Source organism: Cannabis sativa, chromosome X (assembly GCF_029168945.1).
Source record: "Cannabis sativa cultivar Pink pepper isolate KNU-18-1 chromosome X, ASM2916894v1, whole genome shotgun sequence".
Taxonomy (NCBI): Eukaryota; Viridiplantae; Streptophyta; class Magnoliopsida; order Rosales; family Cannabaceae; genus Cannabis; species Cannabis sativa.
In genome coordinates, this window is record NC_083610.1 from 33,336,683 (window position 1) to 33,353,487 (window position 16,805).

Here is a 16,805-nt window from a genome sequence, read left to right on the forward strand (position 1 = left end):
TGATGTTTGTGAAATTTTTATAAAAAATAATTGAATTTTCGTTCTGGAATTATTTTTGTTGGATAGTTTGGGAAAAATTAAGCAATTTACTTTTTTACAGAACTTAATTTCGATTTTATTTGAATCAGTTATGATTTTTTGAAAATCGAAAAAAAAAATCAGAAATCGTGTGCACCACACACGCGCAACACCGAGTTGCACTCGGTCAGATGCGTGTTCAGACACTGCGTGTCCGAAGAAACACGCATGGGATGTCCGAATTCCCCTATCTGCGCGCGGAAAGGCTGCGTGCAGCCTCCAGCGCCGAGGATTCTCGGCCAGCATCCCCCCTATGTGCGCGTGGATGGTGTGCGATGTATACCATCCGTACCAAATGCAATTTTTTCCAATGTTTCTATTTTTTCATGCTTTTTCATGGAATTACTTTCGAATTTTTTGTGTAGTTTTGTATTTTGATTTTTACTTTTCATATTTCAAATCTAAGTATCAGAATTAAATTAATTATTTTTTAAAAATTAATTATTTTTTTGAAATTAATTTAAGATATTAGTGTAATTTGAACTTGAAAATAGGTAAAAATCTAATTTTTTGCTTAATTAATTATCTTATTTTTTAAAATTTGATTATTTTATCTTATTTTTAAATTTAAGGTCAGATATTAATATTTTTTAAATTATTCTTTTTTTTTTAATAAATTGACCTTATTTAAATTTAAAATAAGATTAGTTTAATCATGATATTTTAAATAAAAATAGGATATTATGCTAACTTTTAAATTTTGTTATTTTTTTTATTTAAATTAAATTATAAAATCAAAAAAATGATATTAAATTATCATTTTATTTTATTGAATATTTAATTTTTTTAAAAATAACATGAAATTTGAAAAATAATTAGCATTTTTTTTTGAAAAAGATTCTTGGGTTAGTTGAAACCTAATTTTTCAAAATTATAGGTTTAATTTTATTTTATTTTTAATTTATTTATTTATTCCGAAAAAAGTATTTTATTTATTTATTTATATTTTCAAAATTTTTAAATTAAATTAAATTAAATAAACCCTATATCCAACTATCCAACTTGTTGCAAATGTATGTGTTTTATATTGTTTGAGTGTAAAACAAGTTTTATAAAACCTATTATTGCTTGATCTAAATTGCCATGGTTAACTTGTTGACAGATTCAATGATCTGATTTTAACCCATGGTTCAATTGTCAATAGGTCAAACCAATAATTTGTAACAGGTAAATTTTACATTCTTCTTTCATCTGTGTATGACTTAGTAACATGATAGGATCCATCCAAATCTATGTGCTTGTGGGAGCCTATATGTTTGCTTTGGGCCTAGATGCATATAGGAAGCCCATTTAATTTTTGTAATTAAAATGGACTAGGTTGCTAAATAAAATGTGACACCATGATAGATTTTATTTAGGCCCAATTAGTATTTAGGCCTATTCAATTAATAACAGTGGTTCATTTTAAGGTTAAATTCCTCTCTTTTGAGCCTTGTGTGAGAGTTAGGGGGACAATAGCAGTGGGTACGACATATTGAACCCAACTCTCCCTCACATGAACAACCCCAACTGTGAAGACCCATTTGTCTGATTTGAATAACTGTACTAGGATAATTAAACTAGTTTAACCTAATAAAAATTGATTAGCAACATAATTAATCTCAAAATAAATGAAATTAATTTTTCATTCGAATATTTGGAAATCAATTTAAGAAAAACACACTTAGTTTAATGAAATTAATTCAAGATAAACTATATGTATATTTCTTGTATTTAATTAAATATAGAATTATAACTAATTAGATTCCTTCTGAAGCTTTTTTTTTTAATATTTCATTAAATATTCCTATTTAAGTTGTAAATTAGTTATTTCTAACTAATTTTTTTTATCAACTTAAATTTGAATAATTTTGAATTTCAAAATTAAGTTGAGGAATTCTAGGAATTAGTTATTGAAGATTCTTGGAATATTTTTTAAGTTGAAAGTTTGTTAAACTTTGGATCAACTTAAAATGGAATATTTTTCAAATTAAGTAGTTATAACTTGATTTGTTATTTAATTAAATTTTGAAAAATAATTTAAGTTAAAATTTTGTTATTTTAGAACAACTTAAGTTAGATATTTTTCAAGTATTTATTTTATTATATTTTAAATTTTCGAAATTTTATATATTATTATATAATGATTTTCGAAAATTAAATATTAAAAATTAAATTAAAGTTGAAAATTAATTTTTTAATTAATTTTGGACCAACTTTAAATTAATTAACTTTCATTATTAAAATATATGAATTAAAATAAATGATTAATTAAAAATACATTATTTTAAATAATGAGCTTTAATCAAAAGATATTCGATCTCCATTGTTGGTCTTACAATAGTTAAATATTTTCAATATAACCTCGAGACGCTAGACTTCGTCCCCTTATGGATGGTTATTCATTGAAAGCATTTAACACCGTAAGATCTCATTTTATCTACACCAACTCAGAATATTGGAGATGGTGGTTACTCTGGGGGTGGAGGAATTATTTTAGAAAAATGCAAAAACCCATCTATAATAATTTAAGCTCCATCAGTGAAGCTAAAAAACTTTGTTGCTTTCGAAAAGTACTGGAAAATTATTCAAACTGAAGAAAGTTCTTAACTGTTTTGTTTCTCTATTCCATTTTTGATATGTAAAGTCTTTTTTTGGCAATTTAGATGCTAAAATATTTTTTATTTATGGTGCAATTTTTTGGCTTTAATAAAACTGATTTTCTCACCTTATTTAAATTTTTTTATTGGTCTTTTCTATCATAGGAAATATTCTATTTCAGCTGTCCTTTTCTTTGTATGGAAACTTTTGTAAGAGAAGAAATTCTCTTATGGAAACTACAACACCCTAAGAAACAGCGAACACCCTAAGAGAAAGGTTTTAAAATTACCCATGTGATTCAAATGGCCATCCATCACATTTACCGTCATCGCCGAGCAAAAATTATAAACATAACATAATTCATATATAATTCAAATAATACCCCTAGAGTTTAATAAAATCTCAAGAATTGAGAAATTATAACTCTTGTTATCCCAAATTTGGCACTCTGATGTGGCATCACGAGAATGGTGACACGTGGAGTCCACTTGGAGCATCTGCTCGGAACGATAGGCCGAGCAGGACACCTCGCTGGCACATCTAGAATGAAATATTCAACGAGTCGTGCAGGGCGATCAACACTTAGTGAATTCAGCTTTCGCATCGTGAGTCATCAGCTCAATCCCTACAACTCAGGGATCAACTTACGTGGATGTGGCATACACACGATCCCACTATCAATGTATTCAGCCTCAATCCCACGATCCTTGCATTCAGCATTGATCACACGATCTTTCTGTTTATGCGCATTGTAACGAGAGAGGAAACTCATCCTCCTCAAGTTTCCCAGCCCTATAAATAGTGAGGAATGTTCACTGGGCAAAGGACCGGAAAAATTATAAGCTGATATGCAGTTAAGCTAAGGCAATATTATTATCTAAGAATTATATATTTAGAGATACTGTTGTAAGAGCTATAAGAAAAGAAAACTTTTTCCATGTTCTTAAGTCAATACAAACAACGAGGATTAGGCTATTACCGAACTGCTCGGGGCTGAACCTCTATAAAATTCTTGTGTCTTATTATTGCTTTCTTATATTGGACTGCTCGGGGCTGAACCTCTATAGTTCTAACCAAATGTAAGCCCAAGTTCTTGTCTTCCATTACTGTCGACTTCAGACACAGTGGAGACTCCATCATCCTCAGATTCAACAGACTGATGACTTTGAGCCATGAAAGCCACTACCTGTTTATCCTCATTAGAACTTTTGCTTGCAATAGAGTCTTTTTCTTCGTCACTATCGCTCCAGGTGGCAACAAGGGCTTTCTTCTTTTTGAGAGTGTTAGCACACTCGGCCTGAATGTGTCCGAACCAATCACATTTTCTACACTGAATGCCCATGCTCTTATTGTCACTGGGTTGCTGACCATGCCAGAAGTTCTCAAGAGGATTTCTTTTGGAAGCATTTTTCTTACCTTCAGAACACAGTTTCTTGTACTTCTTTTTCAAGAATTTTGCATAGTTCTTGGTTAGCAAATCTACAGCTTCATCTGAGAAACCAGCAGACAAATCTGGGATAGACGTATTTTCTTCTTTGTGAATGAACGCAATATTGTTGTCCCCTTTTTCTTTGTTCACATCCATCTTCTTTTTTTCTTTCTTCCACCTTGTTAATGACATTTCATATCTGCAAGGATCCAATCAGTTCATCAAGATCCAGTTCCTCCACGTTTCTCATTTCTTCAATGGAGGTTACTTTAGACATAAATCTCCTAGGTAGAACTCCAAGGACTTTACGAATCAGTTTTGCATTAGAATAAGTCTTTCCCAAAGCATAACATTCATTTGATATGTCACACAATTTAGCATGGAACTCAGCCACCGTTTCTTCTTCCTCCATTGATAAATCTTCAAACGCTTTTGCCAAAGCACGAAGACGGGATTTCTTTACAGCATCCGTTCCTTCATTTTTAATTCGTAGTTTTTCCCAAGCCTCTTTGGCCATCTCACAGTTTGCAATGACCTTCAATTGATTTGTGGACACTGCATTGAACAAAGCATGCATGGCCTTCGAATTAAAATTGGCCCTCTCCATCTCATCTGGAGTCCACAAGCTCGTAGGTTTTGGTTTGGTGACACCGTTATCCATCATCGTTGGGCATGTCCAACCATCTTCTATGGCCATCCAAACTCTTTCATTCTCCGCCCTCAAGAATGCTCGCATTTTGGTTTTCCAGTATGGGTAATTAGCACCTTCCAGCATTGGGGGTCGTGATGTGGACCCTCCTTCTCTGAACATCTCCATTCCTGTACTAACAAGGAAAAACAAAACAAAGATAGAGAGCAATATACTCCCAGAGTCGTGTCTGGAGAGGGGGTTAGTTCCAACTGGGTGTTGCAGAAAGAAAAAATGCAGAAAAATCAAGAATTGCAAAGAATAATAAATTTCAGAATAACGAATCTTGCAAGAACCCTAAGGATCAATATTTCTAACAGAAATAGCTGGCTCTGATACCAAATGTAAGCCCAAGTTCTTGTCTAACCTATCTTTTTCATATTTAGATTGATTTTATCTTGATTTAAGCTTGAATATAAAAAGAACAAAATCAAAGATTCAACACCAGAATTTTACAAGCTTCATCTGCACTGAGAACACATCTCAGCCGACTAGTGCTTGGGTTCCCCGAACCAGGGTACATTCATCCACTAATTCTCAAAGGTTCATATTACAATTTCCAATTCTCTCTAAAGGAATCAAATACAACCTTAACAGCAATTAGTAATGAATTACCAACAACAATCAAGAACACTGATTGTTAATGCACAATCCCTTGTGCTGCAACTGAGCTCTTCTCAACATGTCTTCAACCTGAAATCCCTTCAGATTCGATGATGAAGATGACACTGAACTCCCTTTAGTTTGAACTCAGCAATTCCAGATTCAGACCATTCCGCCATTGATGAACATCCTCAAGCTCCAAGATCTGACCTGCCATGAAACGTACAGAAGAAACAAGACGAAAGAAACGTAATCCCAAATCTCCGATCAAAAGTACGTCAACAAAATATCTAGAAATCGTATTTATACCCAGCTAAACCAAGAAACCCGAAATAGACAGCTGTTACCATCTGAACAATTAAAACCTAAAATATCTTTGCTGACGTGGACTAACACTAACAGTACGAACCCCAGACAAAACACTACGAGACCCAGACGCAACTGGAATGCTACAGGACATAATTTGTCACTATAGAAAATAATAGTTCTAACAATATTCTCATTACGACATATCGTTTATCGCTTATTAAAAAGACTCATTGTCGTTGGCTAAAAGCGAAGTCAACATTTTGGTGCTTTCATTGAGAGTAGAATCGTAGATCGCTCTTTTCAGCATTCGACACGATGGTGCAAACTCACAGATGCTGGATCCGACATTGCAAGACCCAGAGAGTTCAAGGGTTCCACCCGTTGTCAATCCTGGATAGACGGGAAGCATGGTGAATGGTGGGACAACTCCTGTTACTGAAACTGCGCCTGGCGTGCAAGAGACTGGGAATAACAGTTCCGCACACAGCCAGGGCGTTCATAACACGACTATTCCACCAGGAATCAATGCCCAAACGACCATCGGAGACGCAACCGAATTGCAAAATCTCCGTGCTGCGCTCGGACTCATGCAGGGTCATAGCAATACTCTGCATCATGATCAGGAGGAACTGCGTGCCGTAGTAAATCTCGCGTTTGATGAATAGAGGCGTATGTTCTCTGAATGGAGAGACAAAGAGATGGAGTCATTAAGGGCTCACCATGCAGAGATCGAAGATCGTAGTCAGCAAGCTACTGTGCTGATACGAAGAGCCTACCAGACTGTAGGCCAACAAACGCCGAACGTCTTTCCCCTGGCAGAAACGGAGGATGACTCCACTATGAATGCCTCCCAGACAACCAATGGTCAGCCGTCCAATCCCCGGTCACGAGTTCCCCTCGTGGGCCAAGAGGTAGGCGGGCAGACCTTGGCCGCGAATTCATTAGGAGGAGCCATACCTGACGGATCCAATCAGAATAATGGAACCATTTCGCCTGTCAACCAAGCGAATCAATCGCTAAGGCAACCAGGCTCTTCTATGTTCGATAGACTTAGAGCGACTCACGACCTAAGGGAGGATCTAAATAGAAGAAGGGGGACAGACGAGCAGAATACTACAACGATCGTGCAGCCTGGAGCCCATACTCAAATCCCCGCTCAGAAAGACGCTGACGTAATCCAAACCGACCAGAACGCCAATTAAGTCAGCCCAGCTGTACAGGCCCAGCTTGACGAATTGAAGAATATGTTTCATGGCATGACCAGACAGCGTAACAATGATCTTGAGTTAGACCGTGCTCGCGGAACTCCTTTCTCACTAGAGATCAATCTCCTGCCACTGCCCCACAAGTTCAAAATGCCAACATGGAAGATGTATACTGGGAGAGAAGATCCTCTCTCCCATCTCAAGTATTTTGAGATGCAAATGGATTTACAGGGAGTGCGAGGGGACGTATGTTGCAGAATGTTCCCCGCCACTCTGTCGAAAGCCGCACAACAATGGTATTTCAAGTTGGCTCCTGGAAAGTTTAGTTCATGGAAAACCTTCTCTTCGGAATTCCATGCACAATTCTCTTCCTCACGTCAGCTCAAATTGCATCTGGGAGATTTGGTCAAAGTAAAACAACGACCAGGCGAGCCACTCTGGGCATACATCAGCAGATTCATGATAGAAGCGACCAAGGTGTCGCGGGTAACCGAGGATGGAAAGTTATCCGCGATACTGGGGGGCATTGAAGTCCTTGGCGAACTATGGCAGGATATAAGGAAAAACGGACCGGTCGACTCAATGAGTGATTTCCTTAACCGAGCCAAAGGCTTCATCAAGCTCGAGGAAGCCATTCAACAAGCAGAAGGTCATCAAAAGCCGGGAAAAACGAAGGCTTCTTCCACTGGAACGTCCGCCCAACTTCCCAATTATTCCAGCAATTCAAGTGGCAAGCGTTCAGGCAACAACCACAAGCAAGGAAACGGGAAGAAAGGAAAATTCACCGAGAAATCCGGATAGAATCCCCGTGATCATGCCAAACACACTGCATTCACTATTCTAACTGAAGATATAGAGAGCGTGTATATGGCCACTCAGTCGTTAATTCCGTACAAGAAGCCCGGGCCCATGAAGAAAGATACCAACAAAAGGGACATGACGAAATTTTTTCGGTTCCACGGAGACTACGGCCACGACACCAACGAATACTACAACCTGAAGTGGGAAATAGAATATCTGATCATGAAAAACAACCCGCACTTACAGAAGTATGTCAAGGCCAACCAAGGTCAGAACAACCAGGATCTGTTACCTCCACCGATAGATGGACACTTGCAAGTCATTATTGGAGGCCCACACATCGCTGGAGATACGGGCAAAGCTCGAGAGAGATATGCCCGAACAGCTCAGCACGAGCAAGAAGAAGTCATCCTGGCCGTGGAAGACAGGAAGCCCAAAGTTCCACGCGCAGGAGAGCCAACCATAACTTTCAACGATGAAGATGTTGTCCAGATCCAATTCCCGCACAACGACCCGCTGGTCGTGGAAGTCCATATAACAAACAAAATGGTGGCTAGAACCATGATCGATAATGGATCTTCTTCAAACATTTTGTTCAAAACTGCTTACGAGAAAATGGGGCTCCAGCTCAAGGATCTAACTCCATGCCTCCAGCCTATCTATGGTTTCTCCGGTCAAGGAGTTGCACCTCTAGGACAAATCCGGCTACTCCTCACAGTTGGACAAGCTCCGACGAGCATAACTATCATGGCACAGTTCCTAATATTGGATGTTCCCTTCAGCCTTTAACGTAATGCTTGGCCGACCAGCCTTGTATGACTTAAAAGATGTCACATCAATATTTCACTCGTTCCTGAAGTTCCCAACCAAAAATGGGGTAGGGTGTCTTAGAGAGAATTAGCAATCTGCTCGGGAATGTTACAACCTTGCAGTGGCCAAGGCTAAGAAGGAAATATCCTCCAGCCAGAGCCCAGACAAGGGAAAAAACATTCCCAAGTAGGAAACTTCCCAAGGCGAGGATGAAGATGTGGATCCTCGACTTGGGGACCCAGGCAGCAATGTTGGACCTGTGGTAGAGTTAGAAGAGATCGAGATCGATCCAGCTATCCCGGCCAGAAAACTAAAAATTGGAAAGCGTTTGTTGCTCGAAGTAAAATCAGAATTGATAAAATTTCTGAGTGCAAACCTAGATGTTTTTGCCTGGTCACATGCGGATATGGTCGGAATCGATCCTTCTATTATTTCACACGTCCTGAATATCGATCCTAACATCCGGCTAGTTCAGCAAAAACGAAGATTGTTGGATAAAGAACGAGCAGTAGCCTTGAAAGATGAAGTTGAAAAGCTGCGCAACAACTTCATCATTGAAGCTTTTTACCCGGCTTGGGTCGCAAACCCCGTACTCGTACCTAAGCCGAACAAGAAATGGCGAGTCTGTATTGATTTCACAAACCTCAACAAAGCATGCCCTAAAGACTGTTTCCCACTTCCAAGAATCGATCAGCTCGTTGATGCAACAGTCGGGCACGAAATATTAAGCTTCATGGATGCTTATTCGGGCTACAATCAAATCAAAATGCATCCGCCAGACCAAGAACATACAAGTTTTCGAACAGACATGGGTCTCTACTACTACAAAGTCATGCCGTTTGGTCTTAAAAACGCCGGAGCTACATACCAAAGATTGGTCAACAAGATGTTTAAAGACCATATCGGCAGAAAATGGAAGTGTACGTGGATGATATGCTCGTCAAATCCAGAAAGGCGGGGGGGGGGGGCACATAGACGACCTGGACGAATGTTTTAAAGTCCTCAGGAAAATACAACATGAAACTAAATCCCTTAAAATGCTCCTTTGGAGTCAGCTCGGGAAAATTTCTAGGCTTCATCGTCAATGCTCGAGGAATTGAAGCCAATCCAAAAAAAAATCCAAGCCCTCCTGCATATGAACTCGCCAACAAAAACCAAAGAGGTGCAAAGCCTAACTGGTCGAATCGCCGCACTTAGCAGATTTGTGTCAAAATCAACGGATAAATGTGTTCCATTCTTCAACATCTTGCGAGGAAATAAAAAGTTCGAGTGGACAGAAGAATGTGAAAGAGCTTTTCAAGATCTAAAGGCACAGCTCGTAAAACCTCTCGTCCTGTCTAAACCTCTGGACGGTGAGGAACTGGGGATATACCTAGCAGTAACGGAGCATGTCGTGAGTGTCGTACTAATCAGAGAAGAGGACAGTGTGCAGCATCCAGTCTATTACATCAGTAAAAGACTCGTCGAGGCCGAAGGCCGATATCCGTTGATAGAGAAGCTCGCCTACTGCCTCATTCTCGCAACAAGAAAGTTGAGGCCTTACTTTCAAGCTCATCCTGTTCGGGTGTATACCAACCAACCACTACGACAAATACTGCAGAAGCCAGATGCCTCTGGACGGTTACTCAAGTGGGCAGTAGAATTGGGTCAGTACGAAATCAATTTCCAACCCTGAACAGCTATCAAAGGCCAAGACTTGGCCGACTTTGTGGTGGAATGCACAGGCAAAACAGAAAGCATACCAGAAAGCGATCTCGAGCCAATACCACAGCTAAGTAATATTGAAGACAAACCGACCTGGAAGCTACATGTGGATGGGTCGGCAAGAGATCAACTATCTGGTGCAGGAATTGCCCTTGTCACACCTGGGGGCAACACCTGCACGCAGCGGTCAAATTCGAATTCAAAGCCTCTAACAACAAAGTTGAATACGAAGCCCTAATCGCTGGATTTAAACTAGCAAAGGAAATGAAGGCCAAACACATTGAGATCTCTAGTGATTCATAGCTGGTGGTAAATCATGTATCCGGCGAATACGAGACTCGGGGAGAAAAAATGATAGCATATCTTAGCAAAATACATGATCTGCTCGCACAATTCAAAAGCTACAGCCTCAGACAAATTCCAAGAGAAGAAAATACAACGGCAGATACGTTAGCTCGATTGGCGAGCAGCAATATAAGTGACAAGGCAAACCTGGTCCCTATCCAGTTCCTTGAAGAGCCTAGCATCACTGACACAGAAGAAATAGAAATGATCGACACATCTCCAAACTGGATGACGCCAATAGCAGCCTATCTCAACTCTGGGGAACTCCCAGATAACCGAAATGAAGCTCGCAAAATGAGAAGAAAGGCAGCACGGTACATCATAGTAGAAGGGATCATGTACAGAAAAGGATTCTCGATGCCATTACTCAGATGTGTCACACCAGATGAAGCTGCACGGCTTCTATTTGAAGTTCACGACGGATTTTATGGAAATCATGCAGCCGGGCAGAGCTTATCAAAGAAAATTTTAAGGCAAGGCTACTTCTGGCCAACGATGATTGAAGATTCGAGAGCCTATGTCAAGAAGTGCGACAAATGCCAGAGATTTTCAAAAATACCAAGAGCTCCGCCCAACGAGCTAACACAGATGCAAAGTCCGTTGCCCTTTGCCATCTGGGGAATTGACCTAATCAGACAGTTACCTAAAGGTAAAGGCGGGGTGCAGTACGCAGTGGTAGCAGTCGACTACTTTACTAAGTGGACTGAAGCCGAACCACTCGCAACCATCACATCAAAGAAGGTTCAAGACTTTATAGTGAAGAACATCATATGCCGGTTTGGACTATATTACAAAATAGTCTCGGACAACGGCAAGCAGTTCGACAACCAATCTTTCACTGATTTCTGTGCGAACCATGGTATCCTCAAAAGTTTCTCTGCAGTGGCACATCCTCAAGCAAACGGTCAAATTGAAGCAGTTAACAAAACCTTGAAGGATACACTAAAAAAGAAACTCGAAGATGCCAAAGGAAACTGGCCAGAAGAACTCCCTAAAGTTCTATGGTCATACCGTACAACAGAAAAAACAGCAACCGGTCAGACACCATTTGCAATGGCGTACGGTTATGAAACTATGCTGCCCGTCGAACTCGAGCCACCTTCCCACAAAAGGTTGACGTACGATCAAGGTACCAATCACGTACTCCTTGCAGAATCACTTGATGAAATCGAAGAAAAACGAGCAACTGCAAACTTAAAGTTGGTAGCTCATCAACAAAAAGTAGCTCGGTATTTCAACAAACAAGTGAAAGCTCATAAATTCTTCGTGGGAGATATGGTCCTGAGAAGGGTATTCCTAAACACTAAAGACAACACGTCAGGTGTACTAGGACCTAACTGGGAAGGACCATACCAGGTGGTCGAAGTTCTCGACTCTGGAGCATACAAATTGGGTAAGTATGACGAAAAAATGCAACTCATTCTAGTACCACGGTACTGGAATGGAGAACATTTAAGAAAATACTACCAATAAAGTACTCAGGTCGGCTAGACCACTTCAAAGTACTCAGGTCGGCTAGACCACTTTAAAGTACTAATGAACATTCGCTTCTAAGTGAATGGCCTTCTGGGCGGACTACACGCAAAGGTTTCAGAAACAAAGTACTGAGGTCGGCAAGACCACTTTAAAGTACAGTTTCTTATTTGTTTTATGTCATGTTAAGCTAAAAGATCAGATTAGATCACTAGCTCTGATGTAAGTTACTACGGTAACAAATACATTTTCGATCAATAAATGAATAAAGATAGTATTTCCAATTCTATTGAGTCGAAAAAATCAACATGATTATAATTTACCTAAAGTGCGTACAAAAGGTTTAGTCGAACCAAAAACACCGAACAAATAAGCAATATATTTGCAAAAGACAAGTGACCAAGAGTCATACGCCTGCTCGGTCACTTGGGGGGCACCTATACCTGTACAAAGCATTTGGTAAAAATAAAACAATCACAATTGCACGGCAATTATAAACAGAGAATGAAATTCATTAAGGATGACAAAAGCACGTAGTACCGGGATTAAAAGCTGCCCGGTCAGTCCGTTGTCCAAAAAATGAAAAATAATTCCAAGTTTAAAGACCGCTTGGTCGGTCATGATGTCTTAAAAAAGGCCTTGAGGCTGCATATAATTTATATATATAAAGGAGATAAAAAGAGAAGTGTTTAAACAGTTGGAGTCCCAGGCTCTTGGTTCGGTTCTTCTGAGCCAACTGGAGCAGGAGGATCTGTTGTTCGAACAGGAGAAGCATCAGCAGCCTGGCCAGAGGCTTGGCCGGAGGTTGAAGCAATCGCCTCGTTCCCACCATAAGCAACTTGGGCTGCGCAGTACTCAAGGTACATGTCCTTAGCCTCGCCCAAGTAGTCAAAATTGGCCTGCGGATTAACCTTCCAGAAATCGAAGAAGAGCTCAAGGCTCGCTGTCTCCAAGGCATTGACCTTCTCCTTCAACCTGTCCGCCTCGGCTACCTTGGCGTCCTTCTCCTCCTTCATCCGAAGAAGAACTTGCCGCAGAGAAGTCCTCTCATCCTGAAGACTGTTAACTTCAGCAGATAAGATCTTGATGGTCTCCTCAAAGCGATCAGCAGCTTCGAGGTCCTTTGTCAACACAGAGATCTTCTTCTCGGCAGCAAACAGCTTCTTGTTGGTTTCGCCCAACTCCAACCGAATAGCTCCAGTTTCCGCCCTGGCCTCCTCAGCTTCCTTTTTGGCCAAGTCCGCCTCCGCCCTCAAGGTGTCGGACAGAGCCGCACTCTTGGAAGTAACAGATTTAGCCCGGGAGTAAGTGTAAGCCAACTTCAAACCGGCCTGCACAAAGGAAAAAAGTCAGCATATGGAGCTAAGTGTGGAAAGTTAAAAGGAAGTATCAAAAAAGACTTAACCTGGTGAGCTCCTTCAGGACTCCGCCCACCAACACATCCAGAGATGAGTCACTATCAGCACCAGCCAGTTGCTCACTGACCTCAGGAACTGGCCGGTTCATATTGTGGGCCAGCATCTCCTTGCCCTTTTTGGCCTCTGGCAGCACGGGCAAAGGTGGAGTTCGTGCCTGCACCCGCTCAGGAACACTCCTGACCAGTTCAGTCCCAGTCGTTGGTGGTCCAGACTTCTTGGACTTGGCAGATTTGGGGGTAGAAGGGTTTGCAGCAGTCAGCTCCTCGGAAAGGTCAATGACCTCTCCAGAAGGTCTCTTCTCCGAGGACCCCTCACCGCCCTTAGACTTTTTGGCCGGAGGAGAGGCGCTAGAGCTTCCGCCCATTCTCTTCCTTAGAGCATCGAGCATCTGCCGAGACATGTCTGCACAGAAGAAAAACAGTGTGATTAGAAAACAGCCATCAGAAAACATAAGGCATGAAAGTCAAGAAGCTCAAAAGTAAAGAAAAATGTAAGGCGACCGCCCGCACAGAGAGTCAGAAGTCCATCATCACCTGACATCAATTTTATTTCAGACATGACAGCCTTCCCTTTTCCAGCAAAGGGGTGAGATGGCCGAACAGGTGAAATGGGCTCCCTTATGCGAATTGCATGTTCAACAGGCCTAGGCGTGGCCGGGAGTTTCTTCTTCCTCTTCAATGGGGTCACCTGCTCAGCCTCAGCCTCAGCCTCATCCTCAAGATCCAAAGGCTCATGAGCGTACTGCTTGGCCCTGACACCTCCCTTCAACTTAGCCTCTCGCTTCAGTTGAATCAACTCATTCTCTGGATGAGCTCGTTCAGGCCGGCCAGCACCGGACTTCCTCTTCTTCCCTCCCACGGACTTAGGAGAAAAGTCCTCAGGGTAAAGCCCATACTTCACCAGATTATCATCGGAGGTCAACTGGATGATATTCCTGTCTTCCTCCGGCAATCAGGCAAGTTTTTGAGCTCTATCCCTAAGAGCAAGGGTGAGGGGAGGACAGTGATATGTCAGAATCTACTGAAACTGAGTCCGGGTGATACTCGGATCCTTCACCATGAAGTACTCATCAACAAAATGCCCTATTTTGCTGATGGCCTTGTCATCCGTGCCGCTCAACCACTTGAAGCCTGGCTGAGAGAAGTAGAAGTACCCCGACCTGCCTTGCTTGGGGGTAAACTTCAGGTCGAAGAACCAGGCGACCTCCTCCATCGGGACGGCCAAATCCTGTTCGGCGTCGGCAGAGTGGCAATCCGAGCATCTTGAGGATCAGAAGCGTCAGCCAGACGCGTGGTTTTCTTCGTACGAGCCATCATCCTATGGCTGGGTACGGGGTCAGAAGAGTTTCCTTCGCTAGAAGGAGGACTAGCACGAAGACGAGGATGAACCTCGTGCAGAAGTTGAAGCAAATCCTGGTCGATCTGATGCCCGAGTTCCCAAGACTCACCTGGGTTCATCTACGAAAGACAACACACAAGATGAGTGTTGGACGGAGTATCAAACGAAAAACAAGGAAATATGCCGACCAGGAGTACTCAATAGATTAAAGAACGACTATGTTTAAAGAAAAGTCAAAACTCAAGAAGTCAGAAAGTTTTCTTGAGTTAGGGCAAAAAAGTTCATGAATCTTAGAATAAGCAAGATGGAAGACAGACACAATGCGGTTCAAAAATAAGCTCTACGACTGAAAGCCCACATGAAGATATGGAAAAGAAGAGTCGCAGAAGTTTCTAACCCTAGGGTTTCCTAAGCATTCTTCCTACAGCATAGTTGCAATCAAAGCGTAAACATGTAAAGAAAAGCATAAAGGGAATCCGAAATTTCTCAAAGATTCGAATGTCTGAGTTCAAGCAAACCAGCAATCGTCTGAAGGCACTTCAGCAACTTTGAAGCCAGAAAACTCTCTTTTCGCTCTGGAGTTTACTTAACAACGAAGGGTGATAAAATGGGTTATGTGCTAGTACGATGAGTATTTATAGGCAAAGGGGGAACTGTATCCAAAGGAACCTTAGACGCCTCGACTTCCCGCCTCAAAAGCGAAGTATGGGAAATCAAAAGTAATCAAGTGCAACCGTCAGCCGTGGAGAGAGAAATTTGGATTTTCAAAATATTAATTGTCAGAGCATTAATTAGCCGAAAACCGAAGGGAGGCCCAGTCAGCTTCACATCAAGTCTCAAATGGTCATGCTCGACACGTGTCCCTATCCAAAGGCAGAGCCAGCTCAGAATAAGTCTACACGCAACCTCAAAGGTCCCGTACAGACTTGGGGGGCAAATGTTATCCCAAATTTGGCACTCTGACGTGGCATCACGAGAATGGTGACACGTGGAGTCCACTTGGAGCATCTGCTCGGAACGATAGACCGAGCAGGATGCCTCGTTGGCACATCTAGAATGAAATATTCAACGAGCCGTGCAGGGCGATCAACACTTAGCAAATCCAGCTTTCGCATCGTGAGTCATCAGCTCAATCCCTACAACTCAGGGATCAACTTACGTGGATGTGGCATACACACGATCCCACTATCAATGTATTCAGCCTCAATCCCACGATCCTTGCATTCAGCATTGGTCACACGATCTTTCTGTTTATACGCATTGTAACGAGAGAGGAAACTCTTCTTCCTCAAGTTTCCCAGCCCTATAAATAGTGAGGAATGTTAACTGGGCAAAAGACCGGAAAAATTATAAGCTGATACGCAGTTAAGCTAAGGTAATATTATTATCTAAGAATTATATATTCAGAGATACTGTTGTAAGAGCTATAAGAAAAGGAAACTTCTTCCTTGTTCTTAAGTCAATACAAATAACGAGGATTAGGCTATTACCGAACTGCTCGGGGCTGAACCTCTATAAAATTCCTGTGTCTTAGTATTACTTTCTTATATATATTCTCATTACGACATATCGTTTATCGCTTATTAAAAAGACTCATTGTCGTTGGCTAAAAGCGAAGTCAACAACTCTAATGCCCACTTTTAACAATGGACACAATTAAATAAATTCATAATTAACTATAAAAATATCAATAATTAATACTAATTGCCTTTACTTATCCATATTCTAAAATACGGTCATTACATTCCAGTTCTGCTCCTGCAGATGTCCAGGAGGTCAAGCAGGAAGTTATACAGGTGAATAATCGTCTAGCTGCCATGGAGGAGGTTCAGCTAAAGATGTCCAAGCAACTGTCCATCTTGATCAAGCTTTATGGGGCATAAGTTTTTTTTTATTCTTTTTCACTTTTTGTTGGACATATTTTTATAACTATTTGTCTTTGGCCCTTTAATAAACAAAAAGGGAGAGTAATAGTTTGTTTTTTAATTTATTGTTTTCTCAACTCTGGACCCTTTTTCCAGGGG